Raw genomic sequence first — 17,840 nt, 5'->3', positions numbered from 1 at the left:
ATGCTACCAGGACTTGATGGATTGAGTTATAAGGAGAGGCTGGATAGACTGGGACTTTTTTCCTCTGGGGTGTATGAAGGGCACAGATCAGCTAGATAATCAATATCTTTTCCCAAAGGTAAGGAGTCTAAAACTAGAGTTTAAGGCGAGAGGGGAGAGATATAGAAGTGTCCAGAGGAGTAATTTTTTCACACAGAGGGTGGTGAGTATCTGGAAAAAGCTGCCAGAGGTAGAAGTAGAGGCGGGTACAATTTTGTCTTTTAAAAAGCATTTAGACAGTTACACTGGTACGACAGGTATAGAGGGATATGGGCCAATTGTGGGCAATTGGGATTTGCTTAAGAGTTTTAAAAAAGAAAGGGCAGCATGGACAAGGAGGGCTGAAGTACCTGTTTCCATGCTGTAAACCTCTATGACATTGCTGCCTCACGGCTTGGGTCACTGTCTGTGCAGAGTTTGCATGTTTTCCCCATGTCTGTGTGGGTTTCCTTCAAATGTTCTGGTTTCCTCCCACAGTCCAAAAGACATGCTGGTTAGGTAGATTAGCCGTGCTAAATTCTCCCTCAGTGGACCCGAACAGGCGCTGGAGTATGGCAACTAGGGGACTTTCACAATAACTTTGTTGCAGTGTGAATGTAAACCTACTTGTGACTCTAATAATCAGACTAGAACTCAGGAAGCTAAAGGCAAGTCTTCCAACTGCAGAAGGTTAGTGGCACAATCAGGGTTGTTCACCAAGTGCTGCCCATTCCAAGCGGAATCACATATAACAGTGGGCGTTCCATTTTGGGTTTTGAAAGTGGGGATTGGTTGAGCACAGTCTGTACACCTGGCCTATCACAGACACCTGAAGGAATATACTGTTTGATTCAGTCATTCAATTATGCGATGTATTGTAGGCGTCACAGCGGCACTAAAATCGCTACATTCTCACTCAATTAAACTGATCAGCCAACTTTGTAACATTACATAGAATCCCTACAGTGCAGATGGAGGCCATTTGGCCCATCGAGTCTTCACCGATCACAATCCCACCCAGACCCTATCCCTATAACCCTGCATTTTGATCTTGCTATACCCCCGACACTAAGCGGCAATTTAGCATGGCCAATCTACCTAGCCCGCACATCTTTGGAGTGTGGGAGGAAACCGGAGCACCTGGAGAAAACCCACACAGAGACGAGGAGAACATGCAAACTCCACACAGACAGTGAGCCAAGGCTGGAATTGAACCTGGATCCCTGGCGCTGTGAAGCAGCAGTGCTAACCACCGTGCCACCCTCGACTGGCTTTGGGAGAAAAAAAACCTTTTACCTAGCCAACATTTTAAATTGTGAGCTCTGTTTTTGATTTGTAGAGCAGGGGAGAACGCGGACATGACTTCCACACACTTGCTGGGAGCAATATACGTTCAGACACAGGGCTCCATTCTCTTCTAACGGAAGGAATATGTACAAGCCTTGCACCATACTTGAATTACTGTTTAAAAGTTTAAAGTTTATTGATTAGTGTCACAAGAAGGCTTGTATTAACACTGCAATGAAGTTACTACGCAAATCCCCTAGTCGCCACACTCTGGCATCTGTTGGGGTACACTGAGGGAGAATTTAGCATGGCCATTGCACCCTAACCAGCACATCTTTCAGACTGTGGGAGGAAACTGGAGCACCCGGAGGAAACCCACGCAGACACGGGGAGAACGTGCAAACTCCACACAAACAGTGACCCAATATCATAGAACCCCTATACTGATGAAAGAAACTATTCGGCCATTGAGCCTGCACCGATCATAATCCAGCCCAGGCCCTTTCTCCATAACCCCATGTATTTACCCCTGCTAACCCCCTTGACACAGGGTCAATTTATCATGGCCAATCCATCTAATCCGCATGGAAACCAGAGCACCCGGGGGAAATGCACTCAGGCGGTGGGGAGAATGGGCAAACTCCACACAGACAGTGGCCCAAGGTCAGGAATCAGACCCAATTCTCTGGCTCCATGAGGCACAATAAAAAGTCTGACAACACCAGATTTAAGTCCAACCGATTTATTTGATAGTACACTGCTGCCATGAGGCAGCAGTGCTAACCAGCGTGCCACCATGCTTAACGTTAATGATCGGTGGGGTTTATCCATGGCGGCACCTCAGCCAATCAGAGGCCACTTGCCAACCAATCAGCAACTCTTTATCTCCTGCAGTGTGAACGATAAGTGTTTGAAATTTGGTATTCCTGCGTTTGTCCTGATGAGCACAAGGTGGAAAGTTTCGACAACACCTCTCTTTTCAGCGATATCAGCCTGTGCTCAAACAGCAATGGTTGCGCACGTGAAGGAACATTTGATGCCCCTTATTTCCTCTTTTAATCTACTCTGGCTGTCGCGATGGATATCCGGCTAATGGAATGTGTTGTTCTCTATCCACCTCACGTTCTATAATTTGTCTTGTCTCTGGTATTGATGCCGACATGGGAAATGTGTTCAAAGGATGACATTTTGAGCGATTGTTTGATGAATGCTTGCTGAACGGAACTGCTTCACATCACTTCCCTCAGAGTTCCACAAATTTGTTTTTGGATATAAAGGTTACTCGTTCTGTTGGGTTGTGGAACCAATAGCAGTGCTGAAACTCTTCACATTAATTGCTGGATTTTTACTTAAATAAGAATCTCTAACTCTCAGCTCAAACCTTGTTTTGTGATCGAACTAGCTGTGAGTCACAGGATAGAATCATAGGTTCTCTACAGTGCAGAAGGATGCCAATTGAGTCTGCACCAACAACAATCCCACCCTATTCCCATAACTGCATGCATCTACCTAATTAGTCCCCCTGAAACTACAGGGCAATTTAGCATGGCCAATCTGCCTAACCTGCACATCTTTGGATACTAAGAGGCAATTTAGCATGGCCAATCCACCTAACCTGCACATATTTGGGCACTAAGAGGCAATTTAGCTTGGCCAATCCACCTAACCTGCACATATTTGGACACTAAGAGGCAATTTAGCTTGGCCAATCCACCTAACCTGCACATATTTTGACACTAAGAGGCAATTTAGCATGGCCAATCCACCTAACCTGCACATATTTGGACACTAAAAGGCAATTTAGCATGGCCAACCCACCTAAATCCACAATCTTTGGGTCACGGGAGGAAACTGGGGCACCCGGAGGAAACCCACTCAGACACGAGGAGAACATGCAGACTTTGCACAGGCAGTCATCCGAAGCCTTGAGGCAGCAGTGCTAACCACCATGCCACTGTGCAATAAGGGGTTTAGGCAATTTTATAATAACAAACAGGTTTGAAATAATAATTGATTTTTACTGATATTTGAAGCAATGTCCAGATCAGAAATTCCAGTTTAAAGCCATTGTTTTTCTTATAAATGTTTTTACTTGAGCAGGGTCGGGCTGGACAAAAGGAAAAGTTTCCCTCTCAGGTGCCCATGAAGAACTTTTCCATTAACAGTTGTGATATCGGTGGCACAGTGGCATGGTGGTTAGTACTGCTGCTTCACCATGCCAGGGACCCAAGTTCGATTCCGGCCTTGGGTCACTGTCTGTGCAGAGTTTGTATGTTCTCCCGTGTCTGTGTGAGTTTCCTCCAGGTGTTCCGGTTTCCTCCCACAGTCCAAAGATGTGCGGGTTAGGTTGATTGACCATGCTAAAATTGCCCCTTAGCGTCCTGAGATGCTTAGATTAGCAGGTAAAATATGTAGGGATATGGGGGTAGGGCCTGGGTGGGATTGTGTTTAGTGCAGATTCGATGGGCCGAAGGATCTCTTCCTGCACTGTAGGGTTCTATGATTCTGTGAAATCACAGAATCCCAACAGTGCAGAAGGAGGCCATTCGGCCCATCAACTCAGCATCAACATCTTAGACAGATCAACCCCAAGCCCTATCCCCGTAACTCCATGCATCTTACCCTACTAATAGCCTAACAGACTATCACGGCCAATCTACCTAACCTGCTCATCCTTGGACACTAAGGGGCAATTTAGCATAGCTAATCCATCTAACGCATACATCTTTGGACACTAAGGGGCAATTTAGCATGGCTGATCCACCTAATCTGCAAACCTTTGGGCACTAAGAGGCAATTTACCGTGGCCAATCCATTTAATGCACACATCTTTGGACACTGTGGGGAATTTAACATGGCCAATCCACCTAAACTGCACATCTTTGAACACTAAAGGGCAATTTAGCATGGCCAATCCAACTAACCTGCACATCTTTGGACACTAAGGGACAACTTAGCATGGCAAATCCACCTAATTCAAACATCTTGGGACACAAGGTAGAATTTAGCACGGCCAATCCACCTAACCCATACATCTTGGGACTATGGGAGTAAATCGGAGCCCCCGGAGGAAACCCATGCAGACACAGGAAGAACATGCAAACTCCACACTGACAGTGGCCCCAAGCCTGGAATCGAACCTGGGTCCCTGGTGCTGTGAGACAGCAGTGCTAACCACTGCGCCGCCCCACAATCTTTCCAATTTATGATTTCCTCTTCCGGACTTGCAGGAGAGAAACAAGGGGCAAGATCCTCCGAACTCGCCTGCGGCTGGGATTCTCCAGTCCCGCCGCTGTGAACAGAGTGCCAAATTCCCCGTTCCCGCTGGCGGAGGGGCGTGCGAGTCCGGAGAAATCTGGCTCAGCTCCGGGTTGTCCACAGCTGATAGATTTAGGTGATTCCAAAGCTTTAACTTGCGGCAATAAACGAACCGCCAGTCTAATAAAATCCTACGCTGTGTAATTAAGCCCAAAAATAACGTTAGTCGAGAGAATTTGCTCGTGATATTAGAACACTGTCAACGCAAGACAAATCTACTAATAATACCCAGATGACATCACCGGTGCTATGGGAATAGCAACCCAGGGCCTTCTGCTAATTACAGTTGGTGCTTGCATGTTCAAACAATTTCATAATGGGTCTCCATCAATCTTCATATGCAAACGCAGGAGGACATGTTTGACATTTTGGCTCCATTAATAACTATAATGTACCTTATTAGGTGACTGCACAAAAGCCATTTGAAAAACTCTTGCACTCCCTTCAGGAAGAATACATTGACTTGACAGAGTCAGTCCTTCCAAGATTATCCGCAAAAGCCCTTCCCCCCTCCTCCCCCAGCCCATTCGCCAATGCCCCCATACCCCCATGGGTTCAACAACAGGAGAGGCCCAGAAATTGGTGGAAGGCTAGTGTAAATTTTCCCTGGAATCCTCTGTTGGTGCCTGCCACGGGTGGCAAAATGAGCGAGGCGCCGGCTTGGGTTATAGATTCGCCAACAGCGCAGAAGGAGGCCATTTGGCCCATCGAGTCTGCACCAACCACAATCCCACCCAGGCCCAGTAACCCCGCATACTTACTCTGCTAATCTCCCTGGCACTAATGGGCAATTTAGCATGATGTGGAGATGCCGGCGTTGGGCTGGGGTAGGTTGGACTTAAACTTGGTGTTGTCAGAGTTCTTACTGTGTTTACCCAATTTAGCATGGCCAATCGACCTAACTCGCACATCAAATGCTTACCAGGCTGACTCCAAGGTTGGCAGGACTGATGTACGAGGAGAGATTGACTAGATTAGGATTGTTTTCGCTGGAATTCAGACAAACGAGGGGAGGACCTCAGAGAGACATATAAAATTCTAGCAGGACTAGACAGGGTAGATGCAGGGAGGATGTTCCTGATGATGGGGGAGTCCAGAACCAGGGGTCATAGTCTGAGGATTCGGGGTAGACCATTTAGGATGGAGGTGAGGAGACATTTCTTCACCCAGAGAGTGGTGAGCCTGTGGAATTCATTACCACAGGAAGTAGTTGATGCCAAAACATTGAATGTATTCAAGAGGCAGCTGGATATAGCACTTGGGGCGAATGGGATCAAAGGCTATGGGGAGAAAGCAGGATGAGCCTATTGAGTTGGATGATCAGCCATGATTGTAATGAACGGCAGAGCAGGTTCGAAGGGCTGAATGGCCTCCTCCTGCTCCTATGTTTCTATTTTTGGAATGTAGGAGGAAACCCAGAGGAAACCCACGCAGACATGGAGAGAACATGCAGACTCTGCACAGACAGTGACCCGAGACTGGAATTGAACCCGGGTCCCTGCTGGCACTATGAGGCAGCAGTGCTAACCACCGTGCCACCTCACTATGTAGTAAGTGAGTGAAACTCACTTGCATCCTGCTAATGAGATGCCAGTGAAGGCCCAGCCGCAATCTCTCAACGGGAAACCACGTCAGCACCAGACGCATTGGCGCAGATGTCGGGACTCACCTCCACGATGCCAATGGTCACCTCTGGAGTTCGGAATGGAAATTGCCTGCCACCCTGGACCCCGGGGCATCTTCAAGTGACCCTTCCAGGCTTGGTGTCCTGGTGAGGGGGAGGAAGAGGGGGCAGAGGGTGGTTGTCGGTGGTGGAGAGGGGAAGGAGGGAGATTCATCTTCCAGCCCCAGAACAATCTCGGAAAGCCACCTTCATTTTCAGAAGGTCCACCTTCTTTCTTCAATAGTGGATCAGTAATGGTGGGCACCGTTTCAATACGGTGCCCCTTATTTGATGGCAAGGCAAGCATGATGGTGCCTAGTCCACCTAGGGCACTCACCTGATGAAGGAGCAGCGCTCTGAAAGCTCGTGCCACCAAATAAACCCATTAGACTTTAACCTGGCATTGTAGAGCTACTCAATGTGCCCATCCCAGTCCAACGCTGGCATCTCCACATCATTACATCGATGAAGTTTTTTAAATTCATTCATGGGACATGGGCATCGCTGGCTGGACCAGCATTTATTGTCTATCCCTAGTTGCCCGAGGGCAGTTGAGAGTCAACCACATTGCTGTGGCTCTGGAGTCACATGTAGGCCAGACCGCGTAAGGACGGCAGATTTCCTTCCCTAAAAGGACATTAGTGAACCAGATGGGTTTTTCCGACAATCGGCAACAGTTTCATGGTCATCAGAAGATTCTTAATTCCAGATATTTTTTATTGAATTTGAATCCCACCGTCTGTAATCCAAATGACAATGGAGCAGCGGGTTTAACAGTCTTCTGGTAACTGGTAAAGTGGATGGGTATCATTTGTTATGATCAAAGGCACTGTAGTTTCAGTGTTGCCCTCTATCCATTTGTATAAAACGCAACTGATTTGAACGAGGAGTTTAATGGACCGTGTTGCAATTAAATATTCCCTCCCATTACCTCTTATACATGAATGACATGCCTTTCCAATGTCAGATTTGAAAAGGGGCGTATATCTCTATGATCATAGAATCATAGAATCCTGACAATGCAGAAGGAGGCCACTCGGCCCATTGTATCTGCACTGGCCACAATCCACTTCCCCATATTTACTCTGCTATTCTCCTCTGACACTAAGGGGTGGCACAGTGGCACACTCCTTTCTCACAGCACTAGGGATGTGGCTTTTGATTCCAATCTCGGTTCACTGTCTTTGTGGAGTCTGCACATTCTCCCCGTGTCTGCGTGGGTTTCCTCCGGGTGCTCCGGTTTCCTCCCACAGTCTGAAAGAAGTGCTGGTTAGGTTGCATTGGTAAACTCTCCCTCAGTGTACCCAAACAGGCGCCGGGGTGTGGCAACCAGGGGATCTTCACAGTAACTTCATTGCAGTGTTCATGTAAACCTATTTGTGACATTAATAAATCATAGAAATCGTAGAAACCCTACAGTACAGAAAGAGGCCATTCAGCCCATCGAGTCTGCACCAACCACAATCCCACCCAAGCCCTATCCCCATATCCCTACATATTTTACATACTAATCCCTCTAACGTGCACATCTCAGGACACTAAGGGGCAATTTTAGCATGGCCAATCAATCTAACCCGCACATCTTTGGACTCAAAGTTAAACTCACAGCACCTAGGGGCCTGGGTTCGATTCCATCCTCGGACTCCACTGTCTGTGTAGAGTTTTCATGTTCCCCCCATGTCTGTATGGGGACACTCCGGTTTCCTCCAAAAGTCTAGGGATGTGCAGAGTAGGTGGGTTGGCCAGGCTAAGATTGCCCCTTAATGTCAGGGGGATTAGGGGCAATTTTAGCATCGGGGCATAGGGCCTGGGGTGCAACTTTGATGTTACAAATGCCTCCTTTGGCACTGCTGGGATCGTATGATTCTAATTTAGCATGGCCAATCCACCCAACCTGCACGTCTTTGGGCAATAAGGGGAAATTTAGTATGGCCAATCCACCTGACCCACACTTCTTGGAAAATTAAGGGGCAATTTAGCATGGCCAATCCACCTAACCTGCCCAACTTTGGACACTAAGGGACAATTTACCTTGGCCAATCCGCCCAACCTACTGTGGACTGTGGGAGGAAACCGGAGCACCTGGAGGAAACCTGTACAGAAACGGGGGAGAACGTACAGACTCCATACAGACAGTCACCCAAGGCTGGAATTGAACCCGGGTCCCTGGAGTTGAGGCAGCAGTGCCAACCACTGCGCCACCGTGCCACCCCTTGGTAGACATACTGCAATTCTACTGGGTATCCTCAATTAACAGTCGTAGTTTTGACCTTTGCTGAAGTGTCAAATGCTTTACTGAGGGCTGTATGAATGCCCACCATAGACAAATGTTCATCACCACCCGCTTTATCATATTTCAGACTCATTTACTTTCTTCCTTTAGTCAAGATTTATCTCGCTGCCGAGTGTCGCATTGATTTATTCAAATCAGCATTCTACCCTGGCTGCACTTTTCCCTTTCAAGCATTCACTGACAGAGGGATACATTTCCAAATCCCAGTGAAGCCTGCGGAAAGCATGCCGCAGAGGTAGTGAGTGACCCACTTGCATCCTTCTATTGGTTGAAAATTCTTGCAATAAGATCGTACGTAGCTCTGTCCAAACGAGGCTGCAAGTACCAAGCTTATCCAACATAGGTTCCAGCATTGCATTTACAGCACAGAAACAGGCCTTTCAGCTCAATGCTTGTTTTCATGCTCTCAGAATCAAAAATTGCCTGCAGTGCAGAAGGACGCCATTCATCCCATTGAGTCTGCACCAATCCTCTGACAGAACATCCCACTCAGGCCCACTCTGCCACGCTATTCCCTCAACCCCATACATTCACCATGGCTGACCCATCAAACCTACACATCTTTAGATGCTAAGATGCAATTTAGCATGGCCAATCCACCTAACCCGCTCATCTTTGGACACTAAGGGGCAATTTAGCATGGCCAATCCACCTAACCCGCTCATCTTTGGACACTAAGGGACAATTTAGTATGGCCAATCCACCTAACCTCCACATCTTTGGCACTAAGGGGCAATTTAGCATGGCCAATCCACCTAACCTCCACATCTTTGGCACTAAGGGGCAATTTAGCATGGCCAATCCCCCTAACCTGCACATCTGCGGAAACTAAGGTGCAATTTAGCATGGCCAATCCATCTAACCTCCACATCTTTGGCACTAAGGGGCAATTTAGCATGGCCAATCCACCTAACCTGCACATCTTTGGACACTAAGGGGCAATTTAGCATGGTCAATCCACCTAACCTGCACATCTTTGGACACTAAGGGGCAATTTAGCATGGTCAATCCACCTAACCTGCACATCTTTGGCACTAAGGTGCAATTTAGCATGGCCAATCCATCTAACCTCCACATCTTTGGCACTAAGGGGCAATTTAGCATGATCAGGCCACCTCAGCGAGAAGAGGGTGCGTGTGGTCCTTGATTATGCCAGCTGCTTTTCCTGAGGCAGCGGGCAGTGTAGACAGAGTCAATGGATGGGAGGCTGGTTTGTCTGATGGATTGGACTACATTTACAACCTTTTGTAGTTCCTTGCGGTCTCGGGCAGAGCAGGAGCCCATGCCAAGCTGCGATGCATCCAGAAAGAATGCTTCCTATGATGTATCTGTAAAAGTTGGCGAGAGTCGTAGCTGACATGCCAAATTTCCTTAGTCTTCTGAGAAAGTAGGGTGAAAGCATTGACAAATTGTGCCACAAGGGTTAGATTGCAGACGAAAATGAATACAGGTACCTGTTAGAAAAGCAATGTTCTGAGGTTGGGTCCTTCTACCTTGGACTCTCAGTGAGGGATCTGATTATTGGACAGATTGTAGATGTGCTCTGGTTTTTAAAAATTCATTTGTGGGACATGGGCGTCGCTGGCTGGGCCAGCATTTATTGCCCCTCCCTAGTTGCCTGAGGGAGGCTGAGATACAACCACATTGCTGTGGCTCTGGAGTCACATGTAGGCCATATTAGTGAAAAGTATTGTTTCTTGTGTGCTATACAGATACAGCATACCGTTCATAGAGAAGGAAAGGAGAGAGCGCAGACTGTAGTGTTACAGTCATAGCTAGGGTGTAGAGAAAGATCAACTTAGTGCGAGGTAGGTCCATTCAAAAGGACGGCAGATTTCCTTCCCTAAAGGACATTAGTGAACCAGATGGGTTTATTGACAATTGACAATGTTTTCATGGTCATCAGTAGATTCTTAATAAGAACATAAGAACATAAGAAATAGGAGCAGGAGTAGGCCATCTAGCCCTTCGAGCCTGCCCCGCCATTCAATAAGATCATGGCTGATCTGTCGTGTCTCAGTTCCACATTCCCGCCCTCTCCCCATAACCCTTAATCCCCTCACTTATCAAAAACCCATCAACCCGCGTCTTAAAAATATTTAGTGAGGCAGCCTCCACCACCTCAATGGCAAGAGAATTTTTTTTTTAATTCCAAATTCCACCATCTGCCATGGTGGGATTCGAACCCAGATCGCCAGAACATTGGCTGAGTTCCTGGTTTAATAGTCTAGCGAAAACATCGCTAAGCCATCACCTCCCCTTTTGGAATTAGCATGGCAAATTGCCCCTTAGTGTCCGATGACGTGCAGGTTAGGTGGATTAGCCACGGTAAATGCGCAGGTTTACTGGGATAGGACAGAGGGGAGGGCCTGGATGGGATGCTGAGTTTCTGTATTAATAATCAAGCAATAATACCACTAGACCATCACCTCCCCACATGCTCTCTGGGTGAAGAAGTTTCTCCTGAGTTCCCAATTGGACTTATTGCTGGCTAGCACTATTTCTGCTGACACTCTGCTCTTCTCTCTCTCTCACACACACACACACACACACACACACACACACACACGACTGTGGTCCGTTTTGCTCCTTAGGTTCTCAAATCCTTTGTATTTATTGTCATTCCAGGGACTATTCTTCAAAGGGGAACTGGGCATCAGAATCTGACAGAAATCCTATACCGTATATAACTAAAAGCCAAAAAAAAACACAGTAAAGGTCTTTTTCATATGCCTTAATCAATACCTCATCAGTTTTCAACAACACTTTGGAATTAAATCAGAAGTGTTTCCATTCTCTGCGTTCAGACATTGAGAAATAAAGTATTGGAACTCACCGGTAAGTTCGAGATGGCTTTGATAGTAGCGTAGAACAATGAAACGTAGGTCACACATAGATCAAGTAAGGCCACAGGACTGGTCCATAGATGTACGCGGGTACAGCAGCTAATAAAGAAAGAGAATAGAATGTTGGCATTTATAGCTAAAGGAATAGAATATAAAGGTAAGGAAATATTGTTGTAACTATACAAAGCATTGGTGAGGCCGCACCTGGAGTATTGTGTACAGTTTTGGTCCCCTTATTTGGGAAAGTAGCACTGGAGGCAGTTCAGAGGAGGTTCACTAGATTCATAGAATCCCTACAGTACAGAAGGAGGCCATTTGGCCCATCGAGCATGCACCAAACACAATCCTACCCAGGCCTTATTACCATAATCCTTCTAATCTCCCTGACACTAAGGTCAATTTAGCACGGCCAATCAACTTAACTGTACATCTTTGGATTGTGGGAGGAAACCGGAGCACCCGGAGGAAACCCACGAAGACACAGGGAGAATGTGCAAACTCCACACAGACAGTGATCCCAGATTGAAATCGAACCCAGGTCCCTGTGAGGCAACAATGCTAACCACTGTGCCACCCCGTTGATTCCAGGGATGAGGGGTTTGTCGTATGAAGAGAGATTGAACAGTTTAGGCCGATACTCTCTGGAATTTAGAAGAATGAAGGGAGATCAAATTGAGGTATACAAGATGATAAAAGATATGGATAAAGTAGACGTGGAGCGGATACTTCCTCTTGTGTGGCATTCTAGGACCAGCGATCACAATCTTAGGACAATGGATAGCAAATTTAAAACAGAGTTGAGGAGAAACTACTTCTCCCAAAGGGTTGTGAATCTGTGTAATTCGCTACCCCAAAGTGCGTTGGACGCTGGGAGTAAATTTAAGGAGGAGTTAGACAGGTTTTTAATTGGGAATGGGGTTAAAGGGTTATGGGGAGAAGGCAGGAAAATGGAGATGAGGAGCATATCAGATATGATCGAATGGCGGAACGGACTTGACGGGCCGAATGGCCTAATTCTGCTCCTATGTCTTATGAACTTGTAAGTACCAACATGAGAATTAGGTGCAGGAGCAGACCATTCGGCCCCTCGAGCCTGCTTTGCCAATCAATAAGCCAGGGTCGTAACTTGTCAGATTGTAGGGGTAACTTGTCAGATTGTAGGGGTTACCCCAAAGGTGCGCTGGGGAATTCCTCTCAGAACTTTACAGGCAAGGGTTTTTCAGTCATTGCCCAGACATGCTAACTTCCAGCTGGATACTGTACAAATTATGAATTTAATCACAAACTTCAGATGGTTCCAGTTTTGCTTCATTCTGTACTTTATCCCTAATTAAAAAGCCAACTAAGTCCAATCAGAGTCCCCATTTAAGGGACAAACCAGATCCAAGATGACAAGACAAAAATTGCCCTCCCCTCCTACCACCCGAATGCCCCCACTCTCTCTTTTATAAATCGGTGCCGTTCGATCTTCCCGAGGGGGCCAGGTCTGAAAGACGGCACATCAGGCAATGTAAAACACCTTCAGCACTGCACTGAAATATCAGTAGGCAGGTTGCTGGATAGAGGTTTGAAGGAACAACTTTCTGACTCTGATGGTGGATTAAGAAGGCATATACAGCATGCTTGCCTTCATTGGGCAGGGCACTGAGTACAAGAGTTGAGAAAATCATTTCGCAACTATATAAAACCTTGGTTAGGTTGTGTTTGGAGGATTGCGTACAGTTCTGGTCACCACGCTACTAGACGGATGTGGAAGCTTTGGAGAGAGTACAAATAAGGTTCAACAGGATGGTGCCTGGTCTTGAGGGATTTGGCCATGAGGAGAGGTTGAATAAACTAGGGTTGTTTTCACTGGAAAGATGGAGGCTGAAGGGAGATCTAATAGAGGTCTACAGAATTAGGGGTGACACGGTAGCATAGTGGTTAGCCTTGCTGCCTCACAGCTCCAGGGACCTGGGTTCAAATCCCAGTGTGATTGCTGTCGGAGTGGAGTTTGCACATTCTCCCCGTATCTGTGTGGGTTTCCTCCCACACAGTGCCGGATTTCGGCATAAGCTAAACAAGCTACAGCTTAGGGTCTCACAATCGGCAGGGGCCTCACAAAATTTCAGAAGGTTTACAACGAAGAGAACATTTAAGAGCGGATACCAGAAAAGGCAAAGAAAGCAGCAGCTTGAAGAGCAGCTCAAAAAATTACCAAGAGTTGACAGTTACTTTACTCCAGAAACAGATAAGGATCTACAAAGCCAAGGTGATTAGCAAAGTCCGAAACAATCGCAGCCTAGTGCCTCTGTTACTGAGACAACGGAGTCTGGAATCTCAGCTGAGGAAAACACTGGAAGTGATGTAAATGTGAGCGCTGCAGAGCCGACATCCACAGTCGGAACAACAAATTCACCTTTACGAGATCTTCTGGTGTAACTTTTTAGCAAGGGACCTTCAACCTTTATACAGCTTAGAGCCTCACTAAACCCCGCACTGCTCCCACAGTCCAAAAGATGTGCTAGTTAGGCGCTCTGGCCAATGATAAATTGCCCCTTAGTGTCCCAGGATGTGTAAGTTAGAGAGAATAGCGGGGTAAATATGCGGGGTTATGGGGATAGGGCCAAGGTGGGATTGTTGTCGGCGCAGGCTCGATGGGTCGAATGGCCTCTTTCTGCACTGCAGCGATTCTTAAAAAAAAATTATGAGAGGTGGCTAGTCAGAGGCTTTTTCCCAGGGTGGAAGTATCAATTACAAGGGGCACAGGTTCAAGGTGAGAAAGGGGGCAATTTTAAGGGAGATGTGCGGAGGAAGTTTTTTATGCAGAGTGTGCCTGGACCGCACTGCCAGAGGTGGTGGTGGAAGCAGGCACATTAGCAACGTTTAAGAGGCATCTGGATGGGTACATGAATAGGGCAGGAATAGAGGGATACAGTCTAAGTAAGGGCAGAGGTTTTTTTCAGTTTAGTTAGGGCATCATGATCGGCACGGGCTTGGAGGGCTGAAGGGTCTGTTCCTGCGCTGTAATTAGTATGAGCGCAGCCCACTGAGACATGGACGACGCCACCATTCCAGCTAACGTTCCCATTTGTCCTTCCCAGGACCTTGCTGTGTACAAATTGGCTGCTCGGTGCGCCTATCAAACAGTGGCTGCAAATCAGGAGGGATTAATTGGTTGCGCAATGCTTGTCTGCAGACACAACAGCCTGGGCAAACACAAGGTCATTTTTCTCCATAATTAGCATGTTAAAGACAGCTCCATTTTAATTAGATCAGAAAGAAATAAACAAGGAGGCTGCGAGAACAAAGTGATCCCAGAGTCAATGATTTAAAACGGCAACATTTGAAAAGCAAGGCGGCAAAAATAACTCGTCACCAAGGCACCCTTTTGTGAAATATTTTAACCAAAGCATCGGCAAAATAAATACTAAGTGAGAAATCATTCAACCTCACTGACAGACTTTTAAAGTTTATTTGTTAGTGTCACAAGTTGGCTTACATTAACACTGCAATGAAGTTACTGCTAAATCCCCCAGTCGCCACACACTGGTACCTGTTCAGGTACACTGAGGGAGAATTTAGCACAGCCAATGCACCCTAACCAGCACTTCTTTGAGACTCTGGGAGGAAACCGGAGCACCCGGAGGAAACCCACACAGACACGGGGAGAATGTACAGACTCTACACAGATGGTGACCCAAGCCGGGAATCGAACCCGAGTCCCTGGCGCTGTGAGGCAGCAGTGCTAACAACTGTGCCAGTAAATACTATGAGGGTGCTGGAAATCTTTTCGGACCTCGGATTATCGAACTGAAATGTTGGGTGGAGTTTGGTGTCTATTCCCCACAAGATGCTTTTGGGGACAGAGGGGAATTTAACCGTGAGGGAATTTTAACCAGGTAATATTTGCTGGTGAGCACCTTGCCGCATTCCTACCTCTGTCCCCAGTTAAGGCTGGCAAAGCTGACGGATATCAGCACATTGTCATGTTGGTTAGCACTGCTGCCTCACAGCGCCAGGGACCTGAGTTTGATTCCTGGCCTTGGGTGACTGTCTCTGTGGAGTTTGCACATTCTCCCAAGTGATTTGATTTGATTTATTATTGTCACGTGTTGGGATACAATGAAAAATCTCTTGCGTGCTGTACAAAGTTCATGGAGTAAACAGGAGAAGGAAAGGAGAGGGTGCAAAATGCAATGTTACAGTCATAGCTGGGGTGTAGAGAAAGATCAACTTAATATATGGTAGATCCACTCATGGCAACAGGGAAGACACTGTTTTTGAGTCGGGTGATGTGATCTCAGTTGGGGTCTGTATGAATTTCCTCTGGGTGCTCTGGTTTCCTCCCACACTGCAAAGATGTGCAAGTTAGGTTGATTGGCTATGCCAATATGGTGGCACAGTGGTTAGTGCTGCTGCCTCACTGCACCAGGATCCAGGTACGCTTACCGGCCTTGGGTCACTGTCTGTGTGGAGTTTGCACATTCTCCCCGTGTCTGCGTGGATTTCTTCCGGGTGCTCCAGTTTCCTCCCACAGTCTAAAACAAGTGCTGGTTAGGGTGCATTGACCCAAACAGGCGCCGGACAGTGGCGGCTAGGCGAATTTCACAGTAACTTCATTGTAGTGTTAATGTAAGCCTTACTTGTGACTAATAAATAATCTTTAAATTGTCCCTAGTATCAGGGGGGTTAGCAGGGTAAATATATGGGGTTATGAGAATAGGGCCTGGTGGGATTGTGATCAATGTAGACTTGATGGGCTGAACGGCCTCCTTCTACACTATCAGGATTCTATGATGTCCCACTTGCCCTGCTACCAATTGAGGGTCTTCGAGTCAGAGAGAGAGGCAACAGAGTAACAGGCCCTTCAGCCCAACTCCTTCATGCTGACCAGGTTTCCTAAACTGAACTAGCCCCATTTGCCTGTGTTTGGTCCATATCCCTCCAAACCTTTTCCATTCCATGTACCTGTCCAAATGTCTTTTAAATATTGTACTTGTAACCACCTCTACCACCTCCTCTGGCAACTCAATCCATACACACACCACCCTCTGTGTGAAAACATTTCCCCTCAGGTCCCTTTTAAATCTTTCCCTTCTCATCTTAAACCCATGCCCTCCAGTTTTGGACTCCCCTACCCTGGGGATAAGACCTGGCCTATCCACCCTACCTATACCCCTCATGATTTTATAAACCTCGATAAGGTCACTCCCTCATCCTCCTAATTAGTGGCCACCTAAAGGCCTCATCCCATTTTCCTGTCAAACACCAGTGACGCGACCAGCACAGCCAAAGAGCCATACAGCATGGAAAGAGGCCCTTCAGCCCATCGTGTTTGTGCCAACCGTCAAGCATCAACGTGTTCTAATCCCATTTTTCAGCACTTGGCCTTGGAGCTACACGGGAAGGCCTGAAACCTATGGGCAGCACAGTGGCAACAGCCTCCCATCCACTGACTCTGTCTACACTTCCCGCTGCCTCAGCAAAGCAGCCAGAATAATTAAGGACCCCACACACCCCAGGCATTCTCTCTTCCACCTTCTTCACTCAGGAAAGGATACAAAAGTCTGATTCAAGAACAGTTTCTTCCCTGTTGCCATCAGACTTTTGAATGGACCTACTTACACTAAGCTGATTTTTCTCTCCACCCTAGCTATGATTGTAACAGTACATCCTGCACTCTCTCCTTTCCTTTTCTACGAACGGTATGCTTTGTCTGTATAGTGCACAAGAAACAGTATTTTTCACTGTATACTAATACACGTGACAATAATAAATCAAATCAAATCAAATCAATGGTTAACACTGCTTTCTCATACCACCAAGGACTCAGGTTTGATTCCCAGCTTGGGTCACTGTCTATGCAGAGTTTGTACATTCTCCCCATGTCTGCGTGGGTTTCCTCCTGGTGCTCTGGTTTCCTCTCACAGTCCGAAAGACATGCTGGTTAGTGTGCGTTGACTGTGCTAAATTCTCCCTCAGTGTACCTGAACAGGCACCGGAGTGTGGCAACTGGGGGATTTTCACATTAACTTCACTGTAGTGTTAACATAAGCCTACTTGTGACACTAATAAATAAACTAAGCTTTACAAACTTAAAAGAAAAGTGAACTGTTTTGTTTGCTTTTGGGCTCTCGTGGTGGGTGCGAGGCGGGGGTGGGTGGGGGGGGGGGGGGAGATTGGGGAAAGGGATGGACCCCTCATTCAAATCCATTCAGCGCCTGATCAAGGCACTTACCTATAGGGAGGTTGGGGGTCTGAAAAGAGCCAGTCCAACACTCAACCACCCTAGCCAATGGACTCCCTCCCCACTTCCTGCCACCCTCCCAATTCCCCCTCCCCACTTCCTGTGACCCTCCCAATTCCCCCTCCCCACTTCCTGTGACCCTCCCAATTCTGCCCTCACTCACTCGTGACCTGAGTCATGTGCTGA

At 47.1% G+C, this 17,840-nt stretch overlaps 1 protein-coding gene across 1 annotated transcript in view; it reads right to left on the bottom strand.

Annotated features, from left to right (window-relative positions):
• LOC145360678 (AT-rich interactive domain-containing protein 3B-like) overlaps positions 1 to 11,517 on the bottom strand; it is a 220,988-nt gene extending 209,471 nt beyond the window's left edge. Inside the window, exon 1 of the mRNA XM_080216032.1 lies at positions 11,416 to 11,517. The gene's annotated coding sequence lies outside the window, so the exon portion shown is untranslated. The remainder of the gene's footprint in view (positions 1 to 11,415) is intronic.
• Positions 11,518 to 17,840: the final 6,323 nt, after the last annotated feature.

Source organism: Carcharhinus amblyrhynchos, chromosome 32 (assembly GCF_965287045.1).
Source record: "Carcharhinus amblyrhynchos chromosome 32, sCarAmb.v2.hapA, whole genome shotgun sequence".
Classification (NCBI taxonomy): Eukaryota; Metazoa; Chordata; class Chondrichthyes; order Carcharhiniformes; family Carcharhinidae; genus Carcharhinus; species Carcharhinus amblyrhynchos.
The sequence above is the reverse complement of the archived record's forward strand: the minus strand, read 5'-3'. Positions and strand labels throughout refer to the sequence as shown.